At 42.8% G+C, this 19112-nt stretch overlaps 3 long non-coding RNA genes across 3 annotated transcripts; 1 reads left to right on the forward strand and 2 right to left on the reverse strand.

The window, feature by feature from the left end:
* Window positions 1-3418: 3418 nt before the first annotated feature.
* Window positions 3419-11512, forward strand: LOC120821550 (uncharacterized). Its single transcript, XR_013468068.1, has 4 exons — window positions 3419-3645; window positions 10349-10426; window positions 10885-10946; window positions 11371-11512. It is a non-coding gene; the product is annotated as an uncharacterized LOC120821550 (long non-coding RNA).
* On the reverse strand, window positions 10655-11584 carry LOC120821552 (uncharacterized). Its single transcript, XR_013468069.1, has 3 exons — window positions 11466-11584; window positions 10876-10936; window positions 10655-10742 (listed from the first exon to the last, which is right to left on the reverse strand). It is a non-coding gene; the product is annotated as an uncharacterized LOC120821552 (long non-coding RNA).
* A 3582-nt stretch (window positions 11585-15166) lies between these two features.
* Window positions 15167-16219, reverse strand: LOC120821551 (uncharacterized). Its single transcript, XR_005712559.2, has 2 exons — window positions 16135-16219; window positions 15167-16020 (listed from the first exon to the last, which is right to left on the reverse strand). It is a non-coding gene; the product is annotated as an uncharacterized LOC120821551 (long non-coding RNA).
* Window positions 16220-19112: the final 2893 nt, after the last annotated feature.

Consider the following 19112-nt stretch of genomic DNA (forward strand, 5'->3'; position numbering starts at 1 on the left):
CCTCTGGAAGCATGGCGAGCATTGATTCAATGGCACAATTTAACATTTTTAGACGCTGGAGCGTAGTTTGATTATTTAGATGAGGCCAAAATATCGGAAGACATAAACCAAACGTTTGGAGGAAACCCATGAGCATGAGCAGAAAAGACTTTTCACCACACATGTGCCGCATTTGGGCCAGAAAAACGAAGCTCAACAATTTGCTGTTTAGGGTGGACAGATGTGTTTAATTGTGGGGGGGGGGGGGGGGGGTTCCACTTCTGGGAAAATATATATTTTTAAACGATCTCTAAAGGTGCCATCAGCTATATGGGAACATTGCGGCACCTCGTTCCTGCTTCTTCCAGCTCGATCCTGTGGCTTCCCGAGTTGGACGTTTGGCCAGAAAAAAACCTTTTTGTGTGTTTATGGAGCCGTTTGAGAAATCAGATAAAGTGTCCTCATCAGTCCTAATATCTCCCGGGACTACCGCGTGGACATTACCCTTCCTCCCCACGTTCATACCGGTTAGTTTCATTCATAAGAGACACGAGGATGAATTCATTGTCGTGGTTGGCCTCGGGTGGACACTGCAACCCCAAAGTGACACCGGTCCAAACTGAACCTCCCAGCCACGTGACAACAGGCCAACGTACACAAACCCCCCTTTTCATCTCTGCAGTAACAGTGAGACAACAGCGACACCATGAGGCCAGAAGCAGCCGTGCTTTGCCCCTCATGCCCCGGGTAAAATGCCCCGGGTTTCTTCCTATTCCCTTTTTTGTTGTTGCACATTTTGACACAAGACATTGTTAAACAAGACGTTTGAGGAGCGCCATGTTGCTGTGTTGTAAGTCGTGAACTGGAGATCCACGGGACCAGATCGTCGGTGGCTCATTGCCCGCTATCTGCCCCCCTGCTCCTGGCAGCCGACACGCATCTTCGAGCGCATGCTTTCATTTTAATATCAACTACACCCCCGTAAAGTTTGGCTTCCGTATCTTTGACGGTCGGGGACAAAGCTTGTCCAAAGATAGACTCATTAACGCCGGGCACAGAACTCCGAATAGCTTCCATGTGCATTTAAGAAAAGACCGGATAGGATCGCATTCCTGCGCTGACAAAATCACGAGCAGCGCTTTCCTCCATCACTCGCGCATGTGACGACTAAAAACACATGTGCATATTAAACACATCTGCTTTTAATCGTCGCATCGTTTGGATGTTGACCAGAATTTGAAGTTTTGACTAATTTCTGTTGTTGTTTTGCCTTCGACAAATATCTCCGAGATACGCTGTTGTTTTTCTCTCTTGTATCGCATTTGTAAATCTTCCAAGGAAAAGTCTTCAAAGACTCCCGGTTGCCGAGGCTTTCATCAGCGGGCCACCGGTCCCCATTGTGTCGGTTCATCTGCCGATTGATGGTGACTCAACACACGTTGTTTCGGTGGGATATTGTTTCATAACAGTGTCCTGTGTGATATGAACCCTAGTTGGCCGAAAGCAGAACCCTTTACACCACATAGGGGACCAATAGCACCCTAGAGTTTGTTGTTCTTTTTTCTTTTTTGTTACTAAATAATGTAAAAAGTATGTTCCCTGTTACGTATAAATGTTTGTGCTTGTGTGACAGGCCGGTACAACCCGACCGTGAACAAAGTGTCCAGAACCACACGGAGCCACGTGGCAGCACCAAGGAGGCCCCTGCACCTCCTTAAGTTAAGTTCCCCGTTGTGTCAAACGCTTGTTTGAAATGACCACCAGCGTCACGTCAACGACACCGAGGCCCACGAGGGATCCCCGGGAAGCCAAAAACCCCCCAGCAGTCAATATCATTTCGACCTGAAGGCCGAACGTCTGTGCTTGCATGATGATGTATAAATAAATAAAAAATAAATCTTCATGATGTAATCTTCTGAAATAATTCATATAGTGTGGGAGATAGAAGCGAAACTATGAGATCAGTGAGAAATTGCACCGTTGCTTTGCCCCTAGTCTAACTATGAACAGATGCTATAATTTCTACGGATCAAAGGAAGAGAAAGGGAGGAGGCCACACTGGCTCGGACCACTTCCACTTTCAAACTCTGCCTTCATTTTGATCTCAACTGCACACCTGCAAAGTTTCATACCTGCGTCTTACGGAACTGTGATGCAGTCACAGTGACAAAAATCCATTCGAAGACGGAGAAAAATGCAAATGGCCAAAGTTCTCTTTCTGTGCTTCTGTGTCTCCGGCAGCATTTCTGAGTCATGATGAGTTTCACACACGGAGTCACTCTAGCGGCTTGTAAAAAGGCCAAAGGCATTCAAAAGGGTTTTTTTGTAACCCTCTTTACTGGATCCAATACCTCAAAGCTTCTCATGATTTGGCAGTACAAACAGGAAGAGGTTTGAGTGAAGGTTTAAGATCACAGCTCCGCTTATTGTCAACAGATTCATAAAAACAACATAAAAAAAGTGAAGCCAACTGCTGGAGGACAAAATACTGCAAACATCTTACAATGTAGGATTGGACTTTGTGGAGTACCAACGCGCTGGTCGGATGGAGAGCTGACCTGGCTGCTATAGAAACCTGCTTACTAACTTGTGCGTGGCGATCGCTTTCACTTTCCGCTCAACAGCAGCAGTCAACCGACGTTAAAGGGGCACTGATTACACAAATCTGATCTCATTTTCATGAGGTAAAGCTGGAGAAACCCTGGCCGTGAAAGGAGCACGGAGGTTCAGGAGTTTGGTGGACATGGGGACATAACGGCAGGTTCGGACAGTTCATGCTCTTGGGTTGCATTACCAAAAGTGAATGATTCATGAGTTTGACTGTTTATTAAAGTCAGGACATTTCAGCTTCACAGATTCGTTCGCGTCAGTACGGAACTAACCTGCTCCAGTACCTCATCGTTATAAATACTCATCGATCTTTGAGCACAGATGTTCATTTTTATTCACATGGGTTTTCTATAAGTCACTTTAGGCCGTACACATTTTGGCAGGTGAATAACAGGTGGCAGCATCAGGTGAAGTAGAGGCGGCTCGGCCTGTTGGCGCTCTCGATGTTGATGGAACATGGCGACACGGCGAACGCCCACGCTGGCGCTGACCTACCCCCGCCGCACCCCGGGCTCCTCCCTCACGCGCCCGCTTAAGGCTGAGACGACTCACGGTCTTCATTTTACAGGCTTTGCGTTTTGTACGTATTTACTCTGCAGACCGACCCCTGACAGCATGTGTGACAGAGTCCATGAACATCTGTCCTGCCCACAGCAATCTGTAAGTGCTCTGCTGTGGCTGCTGTGTAGTTTGTTTGATTCATCATTACATTGGACCTCAGGGTTCTCATTAGATTAACTTTTCTTTAAAGAGGGCCTTCACTGAATTAAAAAAAAATGTCTCCCTTATCTGACCATTTTACCCATTGGCAGCTGGGAGAACACGACTCGGGGTGGGAGGCAGCCTTCCGTCGGTTTGACAATGTGGCTGTTCCAGATGAGCCGTATCTACAAGTGCCGGTGCTGTTTGCTTCTTCTTTTATATGCTGACATTTGTCTTCTTGCTCTCCCTAAAAATGTCAAGGATTCTTAACACTGGTGAAACCTTCCAAACGGCAACACCGAGGTGGCGTGTGGGGTAACTAATGCAGGCGGTTCTCACCACGGAGGAGCTTACGTGAGTTGGACCGTATGTTCTTTTTGCTTTTCGCTGTCAAACTGTTTACATGCTGCTGGTCAGATTGGTCAAAGTCGCCCCAAGACTTCAAATCCCAACACAAACCACGGTGAAGGTGCTACGCTGAATTTAGCTTTGCTTTTCTTGTCTGTGTTTAGCAATTATACCAAACAAAAATACCACAGACTCCAAGCATAACTAGATTAACCAAAAACACACAGCGTCTGGCTTAAAATGAGGAAAAAGGAAAAGAAAATATGCTTAAATTATATAAACAGATAACAGAGAAACAAACAGTATTAAGCTGTAATTGTAATTTCCCTGGAGGGGATAAAGGTGTAGTATGATGTTTCAGTGAAATGTGACAATGCTGCACAGGCATATTTTAAAATTATTTTCACTGGCACCACAACTCAAGCTACTCAAGAAGTCATTATATTCTGAAACTGTAAAGGTCAGGAACATCTAGCACCATCGCATCACATGTCACATCTGATTCATGGACATGAGGCTTTTCATGAGGCGTTACTGTGATCCATTAAGTTATCTAGTATCTTAAGTAGAAAGAAGAAGAAAAAGGCAACTCTCCCTCTTTGCCTTCCTCTGTTTCTTGTTGCTCTCTGTTAGCAATTATCAGATAAAAGCAAAAGGCCTGTTACTACCTACACTGAACTTGGAGACTCACCAATTCACAAAAAATAAAGAATAGGACTCTTTTGTCTCAACTAACTGAAAGCAGATACTTCCGAGTGTGTTGGTTGACTTGATTAGGAAGCGTGATTTGTAACATACAGTATAACATGTCACATTTACTGTATGAGATGGACTAAATTGTTAGTAAGACCAGAGGCCATAAGTGTCTGAATGTTATAGTATCAAAAACCCTCACCCGTGTGACCGAGCATTGGCTAGTTACAGAGCAGTATGCAGGCCAAGGATCCCTGCTTTTGATCCCCGTTTACTTTGATGTTGTCCAGAACAACCTCCTCTTCAGTGCTGCCACTGAGATAAACACGTCGGTCACCCAGATCAGCCCATTAAGCCAGGAGGACAAGAAAGGAGGTCCTTCAGAAGCCAGTCAGGTGGGATGAATCTGAGTGCAGAGGGGCAGACGTATTTTTAAACAGCTGTACCATTTAAACTGGAAAATCTCTGTTTTGCGCTGCTAAATAAAGTGTTTATACAGTATATATATTCTGAAATGACACACATGTGCATTATCAGCTTGGATGAGCGCTGCTAAAGATACCAGCGGTGTCCGCGGTGAGGGCAAAGAGCCTAAACAGGGTTCCCCTGTGCTTTCTGTAACCTTGAACTTCCACTTTCACAGATATCTGTTTTCCAGGAAAAGACAGTCTAACGTCTCAGCCTTGGCATTTTGCCTCTCGGAAACCTTGCTTTTTTTTCTCCCTGTGTTCTCCCACACATTCCTGCCGTTATCTATTTACCAAAAGACCGAAAGACTGAAAGAGGTTTTCAGCCAACAACCCTTCGTCAGCGTGGGGAGGCCGGCAAGTACTCACTTACTACAGGTGACCCCCCCCCTCCCCTAATCCCCCGGCAGAGTCTGTGCTGACCAGCTGGCCCCCATCATCACGCTGATCGTCGGTGGTCATTAAAACCCTTTGAGAAGCTGGTGTGGAACCACTTGAAAAACATCCAGCAGTTTGCCTGCCGGGCAAACAGGTCAGTGCAAGATGCAGTCAACAAGGGAGCAGAGAGAAGCATTGGCTCCAACCTGCCTTTTCTCCTGCACCATCTCCACAGGGCAGGCGAGATTACTGCAGGCCGCGTACACCCTGGACACAACCTGTTCCCTCCTCCCCTCTGCTGCTACAGAGCACTGTACGCCATATACACATGTGTGCTTATGAAAAATGAATTCATACTTATATTGTATAGTTGTAAAATATTTCACTTTCTTTTTTTTGAGTTCTTTTTTTGTGTATACTGTGCTTTTGTAATTAAGAGCACATGTAACCAGTCAAATTCCACTCATAGCGAATAATGATTCTAATTCCCTCTTTCAGCTTGAGAGCGAAGTATATATTAGGCATCATATATTATCAGAAAAACTAATAGTGACAGTAAGTTATTAATCTGAATTCTTGGCAAATACTTAAGCAGGGAAAGTTTAATCTGCATGTTGGTTTTCTCACTTTGGAGCCTGCAAGTTTTAAGCTAGAGCAAACACAAATAGAACATTTTAATGTCACTGCACTGGAACACATCATTTGGGCTTTCATTTCTACAATAAAAATTGTTTTCACATTATTATTTTCACTGATTAAACCATGTAAAACTCTCACAAGCTCTGCTGAACTAAGGGTTTGGTTCAGTAGACTTCCATTTAGGATATGATAAAATATACCATTGAATACTCGGGTGGTAAAAAGGGCTATACGGGTGATCGGGCGCTTCGACTTTATTATGCCGACAAGTCTGCCTTCAAAGCGTTGTTATGGAAACTCACGCTCAAGCAAACAGAGTTAAGTTTGTTTAAGGTTTAACGTTAGCTTCTTATTTTGGGCATAATATTCATGCTTTAAAACTCTTAGGTGCTGAAATAATCAAAGTCTCATTGGAAAACCCAATGGATTTTTGCCGAGGGAACCCGTGTGATGTACGTACTTCTGGGTTGGCCTTCAGGGACGCATTATTCTATTAGATAAGGAAAAAGTAGTAAATGCAGGTGTTGAATGTTGCAGTCGGCGTTTCTTATCCGGGATATTTCTGTCTGTCATTCACAGCCTTCATAGTTCTTTCTTCTGCTGGGACAAAATTAAGTCCTTCAAGAGAGTAGACAATAAAAGAGAAATGACAACAAGTAGGGCTGTGTTGAACCTCATATGTATTAAAGGTCCTTATACGCTCACCTATATATATATATATATATATACAAATATTTATTTTATTTTATTAAAGAGAAACTTGTCTCTGCAAAACCTAAAGTATCTGCATAGAAAAGATCACTTGCTGAAAGAGTCCAAAAGCCTGATTCAGTAGAAGTTAATGTACATATCATTTGTAGTCTTAAAAACAAACAAAATAAACTACACACAAACAAAAATCTGCAATGTTGAGACGGTTCTTTCCAGCCGAAAGTATTCTGACATGTGTTGTTGTATCTTAACAACAGCTCAGAGGTGTTGCATAAAGCTGCTGTGCAAGACAAGGCAAGTTCTGCAGGAAAATGAATCACACTTTGAATGTCTCTACATCACCTCACACCAACAGTAATACCTGCATCTACATGTGTTCACTCTGAATAAAGCAAGCATTCAAAATCTACACTGAATTTGAAACGAGGTTGAAATGAGTCCCACATCAGAGGCTTTTCTTTTTTCCAGTGTTTTTCCATTAAATACCTGTCAAGAATTGAGATGGTATAAGTACAGTCAAAATTGCTAATATAGTCTTTAACTAATGCAATGTCGTATCTTTTTAGATTTCACAAAGTTTTTAATTACTTTTTTTTAATAAGAACTTAGGGCTAGACATGTGGTGAGGGATATGAACTTATGAAGTCTTAACACCTAAACATGTCGAAAAAGGTCTATGTTGTACCAAAGTCAAATATGACATTAATCTGTCCTAGAAAATGAAGTATGAGGAGGTCTACTGTTTGGTAATTCACACTTATAGTTTTTTTTTTTTTTTTTTAAATCAACCTGAATCGTAGGGGAGTCTTAAGTGAGAAGGTCACTTTTATCAGGTTAAGAAAGCAGATGCAAGCAGATACATCAGTACCAGGACTTACATCTGAATCTGAGAGAGAGCAATTCAATACTTTACATACATTTGTTTGCATATTGTCTTAGCGATCTGATCAGCAATATATCGACCTAAAGTCAGTATCAGGGCTGAAAAAGGTGAATCTGTGAATCACTAAACCAGAGTGCTGAATCCATCTTGGATCTGAACAAACAATCTGTTGTGAATGTTACATCATGTGAGGTTTATTAATGACGCAGAAGTTGATTACTGTGCAATGAGTGCACTGGCTTTGCAATTATGTCAGGAATGTAATTAGCAAATCAAATCTTCCACTTGATGTTTAATCCTCCCACGTGGGGTCAACTGGGTCAAACCGAGGGCCTGTTTACAAATGTGATGCATTCACATTTACCAACAACACCAAATGTAAGGGTCAATATCACTTTTACATTAGACATCAGCACAAAGTACATTACATCAGCTTACATTAGAGCTGATTTTGTGCTCTTTGTTAATTTAGTGTGAATCTTTAGTGTAAGAGTCTGGCTCAGACTAGAGGAAAGAATTCCTTTTTGGACAATCAATACAACCGTAAGGTAAAAGAAATCAACATTTATTGTGGTAATCGAAGTCGGTTTATATTTCACTGGGATCATATGGATACATGAGAATTAGGTCAGCACTAAATGTATCATCTCTTCTCTGCGGACGTGTCCGGAGGCGATTCATCCTGCTCTCGACACGGTGCACTCCTTAGTTGCCTTCAGTCGGCTATTTAAACAACTTGGGTTAAGTTTAAGAGAGTGATAAAATTATACTCTAGCTTTTATTTAGCAGACCGCCTCTTAAACCGTAAATAGCTGAAAGACAGCAATGTGTCCCTGGTGATTATAGTAGATACAGCGTTGTTTCAGAGCACCAAATGAGCTCTCCCTTTGTTAAGGCCGCACTCTTCATGTTTGCTTTGTGAAATAAACAAAGCAGCTTTAGGACCTTAACAAGCCTTGTGTTTTTTTCTTTTTAGCTGTGCATTTCCTTTGCACGTAAGCTTTAGTTTTTATGACCTCACCATTTCAGGCGGCCGTTGCCTTTGTTAGCCATGTGAGCAGGTCAGAAATCCAAAGTATCCCTTTGAGCCAGTGTTCACCATGTTGGTTAACACTGCTAGCATGCTATCTATTGGTACTTTGTTAAGGTCCAAAATAAAGTCCAAAAAGTGCAGTCCTGTCTACCAGAGAACATTTGTTTAAGTTCTCTAACTTCCAAAGACAAACCATACCCCAAATTATCTAGTCAAAAATAAAAAGATCCACCTCAATTAAGTACCGTGGCTTGAGATAATGATGTTCAGCCAGTCACTGAAAAACTAATTATGTGAGCTCAATGATGTTTTTATTTGAATTACTTTTTCGGTAGCAGGCAGGGAACAAGTAATCCTCCTCCAACTATGTTTCTACCTCAATTAACAATCTCCACCAAAAAGATGCTTGGCTCCTCCGAGCACAAGTCAGAGTGACATTGAGAGTGCAACATTCACAATTAATGGGGTCACACTGAACCATGGAGTAGGAAAGGCAGTGCTTGGGTAGTTTTCCTATCCGCAACATAAACTTTCATGGCAACTTTGTTGGGTTTCATTGAGCCATTCCTGAAATGAAGACACGGGTGGATGCACCTCACTGCACATTCAACACATTTTACAGGTGCATGAGTTCCTCCTTTGCAAAGAAATCCACAGAAACTACCAAAAACAACAAGATCCTACACATCTGGCCTGCGCAGTTGCTTGTTTTTACGGCCACAGCATGACGTTTCCCAGTTATTAACATTGTGAGATTTATGTACTTCTGGAATAATCACAAAAATGAGTCACCAACTTTGAAAATTCAGGATAATGAAACTGAAAAGTGCAGTGCAACGCATTATTGGCGCCTTTGAAATGCCCCTACGGCCCTGAGTAGTGTAGTACCCATGGTAGACACATTTTCTGTCAATTTTATTGTCATCTATTTAAAAGGAAGGAAAAGTGGGGACCTCAGTTGGTCTGGTTCTAGTTCATTAATCATTTGTTAGACATTTGTAGTGTGCGTTCAGGGATGCATGAAGTCGAGACGTGAGATGAAGGTAAAACTAGGACAACTTTCAACCCTTCTCAGGAGTGTACAGTGTAAAATATCCCAGCATGCACTGGGGCAACACGATTCTAGACATTGTTTATCTGGTCCCTTATCATATTTGTGTGTGAAGTTTATTTTACTCAAGTAAAAATACTGTAAATATAAATATATGTTGATCAAAAGAAAGCTTAAAGGACTGGTGTAAAAATGTACAGGGATGATCAAACTAGACACACACACAAACACACAGATTAAACACAACTCCTCTGCAGTACAAACATGTCTCTAGTTGACGTGAGGATTTTTGTCACTGCCGAAAAGTCCCCAGATGTCTCTCTTAAATTAGGAATGCGCTACCCAGTTGAGCATTCAGCATCTGCGCCATAAACACGCATCCGTCTGTTCACGTAACAATGCAGGGACATTTTGATTTTAAGGAAACTAAATACCTGTGATAAATAATGCCAGATTCAAAAGATAACCCCTGACATAAGCGCATGGAAACGTTTGTATTTCATTGCTCTGAACTTTTGTCTCAGGCCTTGACTCACTTAATATTGCATCTGTGATCTTTTCCGGGATGTCCCACGAGGGAAATTGAGCGCTCCCCTCAGCCCCCCTGCGGCCGCAGACAGCTTATTCTCTGCAGCAATAATTAAAAACCTTGAAGACACCCCAAAAATATGTCGTTGTGGCAGTTAAATATCAGAATATGTTGAAGGATTTGCTCCCAATGTACTTATACAGGACAATCTGTTTCACTATTGTTACTTTTACGTTTTTTTCATAACATTCCAAACAAATACTGTTGTCCTGGACGCTAAAACTACCTGACACTAATCCTTTTTTTTTTATAATCCCACATCCAGAAACGAAGGGCAGTCAAGCAGAAAGGGAAGTGGTTGAAACACAATGACACTGTGCTCGGTCAAATAAGGAGTAAGCGGGTAAGCGTGTTTCTGCTGTGATCTTCTGCAGGTCCGTCTGTGTGCGCATTCTGTTCCTCTCCATGTTGGACAGGCTGATCTAAACCAGACTGGTAGACTGAACGCCGGCTCGCATAAAAAAAAAACTCTTTCAACAGCTCCTCCGGCAGCTTCTGCTGCAGGAGTGGGGCCGGGTTCGAGGTTAAAGTTATTCAGCGGGAGAGAGGAATTTGGTATTATATCACTTGCTAATTGTCTTATTATTAATTGGTGACATTGATTGAAATGGATTCGACTCCATCCAGGATCCACGGCCTCGTCTTCAGACCCTTTGTGACTGTGGATCACACAGACAAGACTCGGTTAATTGGGTTCCTCGCACAAACCAGCATCTGCAACACAAACTGTTAGAACAATGCAGTCGGCATCACCTTGTGTCAGATCATAGAGGAGAACAACACAGCTCTTACTTTTTACAGTAGCATCCACTGTCTGCTAACCTCCCCTGGTGATGAGCAATCTGCAGCCTTCCTGAGTACGGGTGAGTTTACAGAGCATCTTAGATCCCAGCACTGGTTTGTCTGATGACTATTTATAAGTTGAAACTGTGTTTTAGTCTTAAATAGGTAATGAGTAGTAAAGAGAGCCAGATGAACGCTTGAGACAAGCGCACACTCATGCGCCCACACACACACTCCCACATTCACACATAAGAAATGGCTCCTTTTGAATGCTGAAAATGCTGCCTAATAATAAATAATCCAGTCAAACGATAACCAGTGGTACATGATTTACTTTAAAAGCAATGCTGATGAGCCATTCCTTCATTTCAGATGATCCATTATATGCATTCAATGCATTATATGCATTTTTATTTATTTTTGCAGTGTTTTAAAAAAGACGTGTGTGAGTGAGAAGCACCATTGTGTTGCAAGATTTCCTCATTGCCATTTATCTCTTCGAAGACTTGAAGACGGCCACACTGCCATCCGCTCCCAGCTCGCTGTGAAGAAGGATGCCACAAAACAAAACCACAAAAGACTCTTGGCCACCTTCTCACCTGAAGAGAGGCTACACAAGAGTGTGTGTATCCGAAGGGATCTTCACCACAGGATTGAAGGAGGTTGACTTCGAGAAAGTGAGACTGGACAAAGTCCTCTGGAGCGACGCGAATACAGCGACATCCTTTCGATGGGACTTCAGGCACTTGAAGCAGCTTCCTGGAATGGTTGCAAAGAAACCGTCCACAAGTTCGCTTCCTGCTTAACGTCGATAGTGACAAACAACGTGGTTGTCAATCTCCTAAAGCCTCGAGGACAATACTGGAAACAAGCACCTCCTTACTGGCCACCTGATTCAGAGTGTTGGACCTATTAGAGAGAGCCTTGTAATAGGTGCTATATTCCATTTCAGGTGGAGGAATATTGGGGTGAAGACAGCAGGACTGAACGTTCCTTTCAGAATTACAGTTGAATATGGACCCTGCTTTTATAGAGAAGTTCTGCTTGTTCACAGGATCCTTTCCATCTCAGCTGTATTACACCTGGCACCAAGTGAATGACCCAAATCTGGAAGTCAGACACCGATTCTAATCTACAGGTGGTGACACTAATATTTCCTCAGTGGCCACTAAATACGGTAACGAAAAAAAAGCTTTCCTTCTTTGGTCAAAAAGTGTTCATATGTTTAAATGGCATTAATATTGAGAACAAATATTTTAGAATTTTCCAGTCATTTAAAAAAGTGAATCAGTTAATGAAAATTCATATATTTGTGTGATTCCGGACGCACACACGCTGCTCTTCTTCAGTGGTTTCAGGCTGCTGCTCTACGAGGGGCAATTTACACTCCTGAAACCCTGACAATGAATAAATGTATGTGTATTTTTTATCCTATGTTAAATCTGACTTAACATATAGCTAAAAGTAAGTCATATGCAGGTCAAAAGTGATATTGGTGGGCTTGAGAGTGTAGTCAATACTTTACTGTGGGGCAAAATTGATTTTGTATTTAAGGTTTTCTGTTTTTAATTATTTTTAGGTAACTCGCAGGTCGGACTGGATTTTGAGAAAGAAGGAAGATGCATCCATGCATCCCTGCATTGTGCTTTTTAATTGTTCAGTTGAACGATGATATCCAACCAATTCAGTCGCTTTTAAAGGGCCAACGTGGTGCTTCAACCAGAGGCCAGATCACAATTATGCACACTCACAACTATCTACACGCACGATGTGTCATTTTATTTCATTTTGATCTGTTTCCTGTGGTTGGAATGATACTCTTTATTATAGAATGCGTTTTTTTGGTTTTATTTCATGTCTCTGTATCGAGATAATTAGCCTGCACTGGAATAAATGTAATGTGTGAGTTTTCTTTTTGAGTTGACCAAAATAAACCATGAGGCCAAACCGCTTACTGGCCGTGTCATTCACAGGGTACAATAAGTTTGTTTCAGCCTTCCCCTCATGGCTTTCACTTCCAAATGCAAACACGTGGACACGTGTAATATGTGCGTTAAAGGACTGAACTTATCGTACTAAACAACCTTTTGTTTAACAGCAAGTTTTACAAACCTTTAGTGAAATGTTTCCCCTAATTGACCCCATATGTGGGCTGTGGATGGTATTTGCTTTCTCTGCAAACAAACAACATCCGGTTAGTATGAATTGTATTGAGCACGGCATTCAGGGAACTTAGGGATGTTCCCCTCTGCATAACGTCTTTAAAGGAATATCAGGTAACATCAATAACCTAAAGTGTTGCTGTTGCTTTATTGTTTTAATTATAACACTGAATGTCAAATGCTTTTCACCACTTATTAGGAGCTCTTATGTAGACGTGTTTTTTAGTGAGAGTGAGTCACAAAAAAGTTTATTAAATCAAAAGCACTTTCTCAGAAATTCCAAAGGGCTGAACGATAATTGGAGCCTAGCAGGCCATATTAGTTAAATCAGTATTACTAAAGCAAAGGGGAAAGCAGCCATAGCATCAGTATAAAACAATGACCGTGAATAGGATGTGAAAATAGTAAAGGGATGATAAATAAGTAAACTGTAAAACTAACAAAAACTAAGATCTGACTGAATGATTGAGTTCACAGTATTGCTCTTATGAAATGCAGATCAAGTAAAGTGTGATACCTTAATATTGAAATTGCACAATAGTAATTTACTGCATAACATCAAAATTACAAATACAAATTAAACCATAAATGGTTCAGAATGAAATATACCTGTAGATATCTTTAAGATATTGCCAACGCACTTCATTCTAATAGTGAATTAACATTGTTGTAACTTGTGTTGTTGGTGCGAGCTTCTCGATCCAGCAAAGAATTAATACGTCAAAGAACTGATTCTTTGTGTGCTGTGAGGCTCAACATCAGCTTCTTCAAAGTGAGGCTGGTCTAACGTTTGAACCGAAGAATGGAGCTCTACCACCACTTACTGGTGGAAGTGCAGCAACAGATGGAAGACAGGAATTTAAGAATTATAGAAAAAGCTTGATGCCGTCAATGTTTGAAATGTGTTTTTGTGGGGGGGTTGTAAACAGTTTGATGAGGGTGACACTATTGCTGATGTTGAATTGGCCTACACAAATATAAAGGATAATCTTACAGACTAGTTATTAGCTTGTTAATTTAAGAACATTTCCTGCCGCACTCAAGAGGTCGGACAAAACCCGGTTGCGATGTAGACGACAACTTGACATTTGGACCATGTGAGATGGCAACAGTCGAGCCACCAATCGACGCAACGCGACAGCGTCCGACAGATCTCGTCAACGTGAGCGTTTTATTTCATTTTTGAAAGTGTTTTGATTGTAAGAAAGCAGTTTAACCGTGAAAGTGGAAATGGATGCTCATTAAAAACAAAATCCTCACACGCAGCACATAATGCCGTGCAGATGAAACACAACTCCTCTTGTTGTTTATGCCAACCATGGCACCACGTGTGATGATGCACAGCAGTAGGCATGCACTTACTGTGCACCCCATCACCCATTTCCCAATGCGTAGTGTTTCAAATGCAATGTGTCAAAATAGCAGGATGTGCGCCGCCTTTTCGGCAGTGTGCAAGTCTGCTTTTCTGGCGATTCTCAACCACAATGATTAGGTGAACGGTTAGCAGGTTAAGACATTTAAAAGATCACACAAGTACACGTGGGCGGCACGGTGGCGTGGTGGTTAGCACTGTCGCCTCACAGCAAGAAGGCCCTGGGTTCGATTCCGCCCAGTGGCCTTTCTGTGTGGAGTCTGCATGTTCTCCCCGTGTCTGCGTGGGTTCTCTCCGGGTTCTCCGGCTTCCTCCCACAGTCCAAAGACATGCTCTGGGGATCAGGTTAATTGGGGACTTTAAATTGCCCGTAGTTGTGTGAATGTGAGTGTGAATGGTTGTGTGTCTCTGTGTTGCCCTGCGATTGGCTGGCGACCAATCCAGGGTGTACCCTGTCTATCGCCCGAAGTTAGCTGGGATGGACTCCAGCCCCGCGACCCTGTGTGCAGGATAAGTGGTTTGACAATGGATGGATGGATGGACACAAGTACACGTATTTGTTCACACACACACACGCACACGCTGGCAACGTTCTTGGGCAGCCACAGGAACAGGAAACAGGGGACGGACCGATAAGCGCCGTCAAATGGAGGATAAGTAGAACAATAAATAGATCACCCATCTGCCTACAAACATCATACACTGTCATACACATTTTTACAGATGTTATTATCACACAATGAGTCTGTAAAAGATTCAGAGAACATTTTGGGGCATTTGTGTGTTTATTATTTACCTCAAGTTTCCAAAACAAGGCTTCAGTTCTTGATGTTGAAGCTGCAAAGACTGGCTCGCACATGTTGAATGGGAGAGGACACTGAATACATGACAGCTTTTGCTCCGTCTTACAAAAGGCTCGTCCTGCATTTGGTCTTTTAGACACCGATCATTTTGTCTAGAGCATTAATTTGCTACATAACAAGAAAATGCAATTGGATACACGGCCCATTTAAAATGCTCATTGGTGTGCATGTTTTAGTCGCTTGGAACAAATGAGTAAACTCAGACGTCACACTGAAGGTGGATTTCAACGGTTTGGAGCAAAGTATCGCGTTAACCTCTTCAAACTGCAAAAAGAAAATCACACCACGACAGAGGGTCGAATTTCAGAGCAGCCTTACCTCTCCTAAATGTTTTGGCTGAGTTGGGCAGTGAAGAGACTACAGACCTACGAATAAAAACACTGAAAAAGAACATTCCAAAATTGGCACACTTCAATTTGGTTAAAAATCTCTGTGTAACCTTTATTGCATCATTCATTGCACTCATTTGGATTGTCACAGGATAAATGAATGTTTCTGTTCTTTCATGGGATCCAATAAACAAATGACAGATTGCACCATGACGACACACAAACGCGGAGCCGGTCAGCGGGGCGGAGCGCGGCGGGGAGCCGGCTGGTCAGTCCGTGCAGTCGGCCGAGGACGGGTCACTGTTTGTAGACAAGTGACACCTCACTTGGGGTATTTGACAAACTGACACTCAGAGATACAGAGTGTCCAACTCAGCTTGTCAAATACACTAAGTGGGGGGCCTGATCCCGCCACATCAAAGATGGCTCTGTGGAAATAAGACGAACAGGACGCTCCAAGCCAACATCAGCAGACACTCAGAAAAACACACAAAACAAGTCTTTTACTTTTCACGTTGGAAAAGGAGACGGCAATCCGTTACCTGCGTGGTGGGATCTCTCGACGCTGCAGCAGCGCCGGGGTGAGACTGCGACGCTCCTCTTCCCCTCGCAGGAGTTCGCAGTGACGACTCCGTGCGCAAGACAATTCCTTTGACCATCGAGCCTCACGCTGCAAAGAGGAAGTCAAAACGAGGAAGATAGCTGCAAAGCTATAGCTCTCAGGAAATGTGGGGAAATAAAGTGTCAACATGTCACGGTTGTGAAACGCTGCTGAAGGCTTTCGTGCGTCGCGCCTTTAGAGATAATCGAGTTGCATGCGTCCAAACTGTTGTGATGAACGTGATTGTGGAACTGCGTGAATGTAGTTGTGTGGAAGACAAAAAAAGTAAAAAGAAAGTAGCAACCGCGCTTTAAATAGTGGCAATTTGCATTTGCGTGACAGTGCAACACAGATGTGGTTTTGTTATTAAATAATCACACTATTATCTCCATTAATGTCCTATTTTGCTTTCATTTCCATCCAAATCATCCTTCGCTGGTTCTGCAGATTGGTGGTTCAGTTCGTCCGGTCCGTGCAATCATTTCATTACGTCGTGGTCCTGAACTTCAGAGTACACAAAACTATCAAAGTTATCGCTGTCACCTTTCACCTGTACACGGAGAATGACATGTCTTTTGCCTGCACAAGGCTACATAACTTCCTCATTTTACTCTGGATTGATGGCCCCATGATGACTCACTGGCCTCCCTCTTCCCCCCCCTCCCTCCCCCCTGCAGCTACATCTGCACTGTAATTTGTGCACCCTTACCACTCAACGTGACTCAACATTGGGTTTTTGGAAGAGCAACTATTCAAAGTGGGGGAGGGAGTGGACGGTTGTTCTCGCAGACGCTCTTCCGGTCTATTTGCGGCAGCAGGCAGAAGTCTACATGCATAAAGTAAAGAAACGAACCCAACCGATTAACTCAGAGATATGAGAAGCTAACAGGGGGGTGGGGGAGGCCCGGGAGGCCCAAACAGAACTTGATACATGACACTACGCAGAAAATAGGAAGCAACTATGCTGCATTACCACATTGAACAGTTGTTGTGCACACGTCTACATCGAGGGGTCACCCGACACACTTAAAGACGGACGTTCACAGCACGCGGTGTCATGTGATTCATGCAGGAAAACGAACAGAGCAACGATTCTCCTTCCAGCGCGGATTCTGGGCAGCTTGAGGTCACCTGTAGAGGACGCCAGGCAGCACAGGTGTGCCTGTGGCTCCTCCCACAGACATGGCAATGATGGAAAACGTTCAATGTATTGTAATGTGGCGTAGCATAGGCAAGGCCAGTTTATTTGTTTAGCCTTTTTCAGGAACAAGGTATATTCAATGTGCTTCCCACAAAGCATCAAAACGTCTACATGGAAGTTGCATTGCAGTTCAAGAAATAAACAGCATTAAATTGCGGAAATGTAGAGGAAGTGTTACTTAGAACCAAGGTTACGAAGCTCTTTTTGATTCCCGGAACTAACCGTTACCCCTTAAACAGGACGGTTACCTTTCTTCAGTTCCCTGAACTAAAGGGTTCAGAGAAGCAGCATCCGTGAATCAGGGTCAAATAAAAGCAGCAGCAGAACTGAAAAGTCTTCAGTGTTTGGAAGCAGCTTTCTGCGAGTTTGTTCCAGATACTTTATGTGGAGTAGAAAAGCTGAACGCTGCTTCTCCATATTTGGTTCTGACTTTAGGAACAGAGAGGAGACCCGTCCCAGACGACCTGAGGGTCACACGTGTATTTTGTTTCTAAACCATTCATGGCTTTGTAAACCAACAGCAGGATTTTAAAGTCAATTCTTTGTTGCAGGCGGAAGTGATGTGATGATGCTCTCCTTTTCTGACATAAGTCCTCTGATCCTTGATGTATTCTGCCACAGAGCAGGGCGCATTTTTGAATGCCACATTACATACAGATATATATTTGTATATATATATATTAAGCCTCGGCCTTTATAAAGTACCTTTAGTTTCCTCCTCAACTAAACAAAGTGGGCCCTTTGGGTCCCGTACCGTGAGTCATCAGTGCTTTGAAAGGATGAGTAATTCCAATCATTAGACAAAACCGCACCTTATATAATATTTAGAAGAAGACATTAAACAAAGTGAGAATATGGTATTACGGCGAAGGACATGGAGACTTAAGACTTCCGACAACTTGAAGAAGAATGAAGCGAGAGAAGCTATTCAGAGAGATCCTGTGAAACGCTGAGGTCTCTACTGCGAGTGTCGTTCAGGCAGTAAGACTCATTGCACCTTATCTCTACGCGGCAGCAGCTCGGAGTGTGAACCATTTCAACACCCTTTTCAGGCCACTATTACCACAAATATAGAGGAAGTGGGAGATGAAAAAAACTCCCTCTCTCTTTGGTGTTAAGAAAGAGGTGGTTGATTTTTAACTGAATTTCCTATTGCAAATAAAATAGCTGAGCAGTCTCTGTATACCTTAATGTTTTAGTGAAGGTGTGTTTATTTCGTAATAGTGTAAAATATTGAGGTACCACAATGAGAGAAGTGCTGTGACATCAAACCATTGAAAACTAAATCTGTGGATTTTTGTAAAAAGAAATTTGCAGAGCAATATTTCGCTACGTGTGTTTTTATGTAGGTTTCATTGTTGAAATGTGTCGACTGTATGAGTTTTAAGATATCCTATTCTGAGGACTTGCTTCTGTAAACCGGAGGCAAGGCCCTGTTTCTTTTAATACACACACACACACACACACACACACACACACTACGTGCAGTCGGGGCGTTTATATTGGTAACGATCTTGACATCATCGCGCCAAATGTTCATGGACCTGACTGAACCTCTGAATGGTTCCCGCGTGGCGCCGGACAGAAGGCTGAGGGTCGACTGCCACCTCGTGGCCGACTGTGGGATCGCAACCACGTGCTCCACAGCAGGAGCGATGGGAACTCAAGGCCGTCAACAAGGCCGCCAACCGGTGTGTGACCACTGTGTGTTGGACCAA

The sequence above is a fragment of the Gasterosteus aculeatus genome, chromosome 7 (assembly GCF_964276395.1).
Source record: "Gasterosteus aculeatus chromosome 7, fGasAcu3.hap1.1, whole genome shotgun sequence".
Classification (NCBI taxonomy): Eukaryota; Metazoa; Chordata; class Actinopteri; order Perciformes; family Gasterosteidae; genus Gasterosteus; species Gasterosteus aculeatus.